This window comes from Sebastes fasciatus, chromosome 4 (assembly GCF_043250625.1).
Source record: "Sebastes fasciatus isolate fSebFas1 chromosome 4, fSebFas1.pri, whole genome shotgun sequence".
Taxonomy (NCBI): domain Eukaryota; kingdom Metazoa; phylum Chordata; class Actinopteri; order Perciformes; family Sebastidae; genus Sebastes; species Sebastes fasciatus.
In genome coordinates, this window is record NC_133798.1 from 23,670,879 (window position 1) to 23,675,048 (window position 4,170).

The following is a 4,170-nucleotide window of genomic DNA, read 5'->3' on the forward strand; positions in this document are numbered from 1 at the left end:
TTAACCACCTAAAACAAAAGGCTCACCTAAAAGGCTTCCGTGATGGTACTCTGCTTCTCCAAACTGGGGGCGTGATACACTGAATATGGATAATTACCTTATACAACCCCACTTCAAAACACCCAAACTATCCCTTTAAGTGATTTTCAATTTATTGTGAAACTCTGTGGACAAGTGACACATTATATCCAGATGGTAACTTTGTGCTTTGGCCCAAACTATGTGTGCAACATTATGTATTTTAACATGAAATTACATTTTAGGACATTTTCTTTGAGATAAAGCTGAGATTTTACACTTTTATTCCACTCTAGGATACATCATGGCTTGCTATAGGACAGAGAGATGCTGGTGAAGTTAAATACTTTCAGATTATATTTTATTTCATTCTGAGCGAGCATGATGTCAACCGATAGACAATCTACAAAAACACTTGAGACAAAATGCCCCTGATATAAAATGGATTTATTAGCAAGAGGTAACTGGGAAACATACTTTTGTTTATTTGTTGTTATTATCATCATCATATATTTTCATTTGTTGTCTTTTCATTTTTTTTTCTTACAAAACTGCGAATACTTCTTAAGGTGTGGAAACATGAGGGTTGAAAGATAATTTTCATACCACTGGGTATTGCTAACAGCAAAATGTTTATTTGTTTATATACCTTATAAGAGTATGTGCATGTATAAGTGTATACAGTATAAGTATATAGTATTATTCTGTCTGTGAAGGTGTTGCATGCCTGCCACATGAGCTTCAAAAGTGTACTGTACATACATAGTAAAAATACATACAAATATTCACAGAATAAGCACTACGTTACTATATTCCTGCTAACAGAAATGGTTATAGACAGGATTACAGTATAAATGCAAAACACTTTGAAGTTGTCTCCTACCTCTATAAGTAATGGTTTCAGGACCAAACTGTTGTAGCGTTTCGTGTTTAAGCTTGAGATACAACTTTTTTTTTTTTTTGGAAAGGATTACACTGTTCCACATTGAGAAATATGCAGGGTTGCATGTACAAAATGTACAGCACATCTCAGTGAGGTGAATTAACAACAAAGTACAAAATACTTTCCCATGTTCATATAAAGAGCAGGTCACTCTCTCTTATACTACTACAAAAATAGTGTTTGAATGCTGCAGGCAGAGGTCATTCACATAAGTTTTTATCATAGTTTTAAACAGCAATGCATATAACGGAGTGATATACAGTCACGTTCCACAATCACTGGAACAGCAAAAAGGACAGATTGTCTTTTAATTACAGAAGAGCAACAACCTTTTACTCTACACAAGTATCGCTTTAACACTTTCCAACGCAGGTGATCTTTTTTTTATGAGCTGAACTAAAAGAAACATGAAGCTGCACCCGATTTGACTGTTATCAGGCCATTGAATAGGTGTTTTCGGTTGTTACGAGCACCATAGATGTGGGTCAGTAGGGGCCTACTACGTAGTAAAAGTGAAAGCGAAACTTAAAAGCAACATGTTCTAGCCAACACAATCTCACTCCCAACTCGTCAAAACCCTCCGCTTGGTCAGTGACCCTCGGCATCGGAGACCGACGCGGGTACCCCTCTTGCGTTACTTTTGGACGGACCAGGGACGGCGTGTCAATATACGCTCGTTTCATGCATAGTGTCCTTTCAAAATAAACTTCCATTTTCACAGGAAGTTAGGTTTAGGTAACACAACCACTTAGGTAGGGTTAGGAAACGGTCGTGGTTGACGTTAACTTCACTGACTAGCAACTCACGGTACTCACGGGGCCGACGATATCAAAAGACTCACGTGACTAACGACTCACGGGGCTGACGATACCGACGAGTCACGTGACTAAAGACTGATATGACAGAATAAGTCAAAGTTACTTTTAGTTTCATTGTCTCCTGGTTGAAAGTCTTGTGTTTGTTGGCCCCGCCCTGAGCTGACTCTCACTCTATTAATACTATGGCACTTGCTCTGACCATCGAATAAAGCAGCGGGTGGGTTTACATTGGAGTTAGTGTAAAGGCCGGGTCGTCACATACTGTTGCTAAAGGGTGCCTCCGTGTGTCGGTTTCCGAACGGCGGTATTTGATGAGTCGGGAGTCAGAACGTATTGTTCTAACACGTTGTAAAACTGAATGAAACATGAGCAAAAAGGCTTCTTTAGGTTTAGGCAACAACAACTTTAAGTTAAGGAGTAAACATCGTGTTTTGGCTTAAAATAACTACGTTTTAAAAGTGAAATTGAAACTTAACGCTTGTGAACACATTGTTGGATTCAAACTCTGGCCTTCTGGGTAAAAACCCTGTGTTTTGTGTCCCATGCATCGTCTCCGACCTCCATGCCATATGGAGTTTCACGCCGTCTATACTAGAATAGATGAGAAAACCTACTAGTGGGTGCAGTAGGCCCCTATTGACCCACATCTATGGTGCTTATAGCGACTTATAACGCCTATTTGATAGCCTGACAATTTGAACATAGGTAGAACTCACCGTACTGTATTGGTTTATTTTAAGTGTAACGTTTAATTCAGATGACTAATGCTTCACCTTAAATCAATCTAAAGAGATGCAACCTTTCTTTATCACTTATAACCAATTAGATAACATAAATTGTCTATCGTTTTACAACAAGTAAAAAGCAAACAATTTTAATGAAGATGTTTTTTAGAGCAGAGGTTCCCGACCTCTGTGGACTGTTACCGGCCCTCGGAAAATTTGCTACCGGGGAGCGAAGAAACTGATTCTGTGAAAAAAACTCCATAATTATAAAAGAATGTCTTTTCTGCATTTGTCATCAGCCCTGTCACATTCTCACCAACAAGATATTGATTTTTAGCTGTGATAGCAGCATGGCTCTAGAGATGGCACCACTTTTTTGGCACAAATATCCATGGTTACCAGAGGATGTAGCCTACTGACTTTAGTGATCCCTTGACTTTTCCTCCAGCGCCACCATGAGGTTCACACATTTGTGTTTTCTAGTGAAAAGTCTGAACAAATGTTTGATGGATTGCTGTGAAATTTGGGAAAAATGGGTTGGCTGTCGCATTCATTAGATCTTGCTTCCTAGAGGGCGCTGTTAAAAATGGTGGTACTAAAACTTTTAGAATTGGGGTCAGAGGTCACCTACAGAGTCATTTCAGGATTAAGACACTTGCCATTGATGTGAGAGAACTTTTAGTGTTTTTCATGCTAAAATGTAAATATCCAGCCCTTCTGTGTTTCTCTTCCCAGTTGGGGACGCTTGTCACAATCTCTTCAGGGTTGGTTGTCACATGTGACTGACATGAGGATGAGTTGAGTATTATTGTTCTTTGATTTAAAAAAAAAAAAAGCACTTAGAGGAATGATTTGTTTCCATTTATGTTGTCTTGGTGTACGGGATGTGTTTCAATGAATTAACCTTTTACAATTTATTTTTAAGATTGCCAACCCTATAGTGTGTGACAACCAACCCCATGATGGGGATGGTTGTCACAAGTGCACAAGACATATTTGACAGTCCATATCTTTTGAACAGAATAAGTTTAAGGAGAGTAAGGTCACTCCATTCCTACCTGACACTTTAGGCTTCCACATTACACATTGGAAGGGAATCTATTAAGGATGCCGTTTTTGAGGGATTTAAATGAAAGTGTGACGACCAACCCCATTCTCCCTTACAGACATTCATGTCCCATTCAGGATGAATTATAATAACTTTGGTGATCCCCTGACTTTTCATCTAGCGACTAGCGCCATCATCAGGTCAAACTTTAAAATGGCCCAATACTTTATGGTCAAATACTTGCAAAATTAAAAACACTTCCATCATCTTCCCTCAGCTTTACTTTGAGTTAAATGCTAATTAGCAATTGTTAGCATGCTAAAACACTAAACAAAGATGGTGAACATGTTAGTATTGTTATTTTGAGCATATGCTGATGTTAGCGTTTGGCTCAAGTCCACACTGTGCCCAGTGTTGCCAGTGTTGGGCTAGTTTCCACCCAGTTGGTCCACTTTTCATTAATTTGGGCTGAGAAAAATAGCATTGGGCTGATAGATGAATGATTTTTTTTGTCAGCATTTGGGTTTTGAAAATATCGTGGAAACAATATTACCAAACAAGCTGTCATTTCATGGCCAAAAACACGGATTTAAGATTCAGTAAACTTTGCTGTGTTAG

The 4,170-nt window shown here is 38.7% G+C and overlaps 1 long non-coding RNA gene across 1 annotated transcript; it reads right to left on the minus strand.

Annotated features, from left to right (window-relative positions):
- Positions 1-444: 444 nt before the first annotated feature.
- On the minus strand, positions 445-2,367 carry LOC141766275 (uncharacterized). Its single transcript, XR_012593605.1, has 2 exons — positions 1,574-2,367; positions 445-1,539 (listed from the first exon to the last, which is right to left on the minus strand). It is a non-coding gene; the product is annotated as an uncharacterized LOC141766275 (long non-coding RNA).
- Between the last annotated feature and the right edge of the window lie 1,803 nt (positions 2,368-4,170).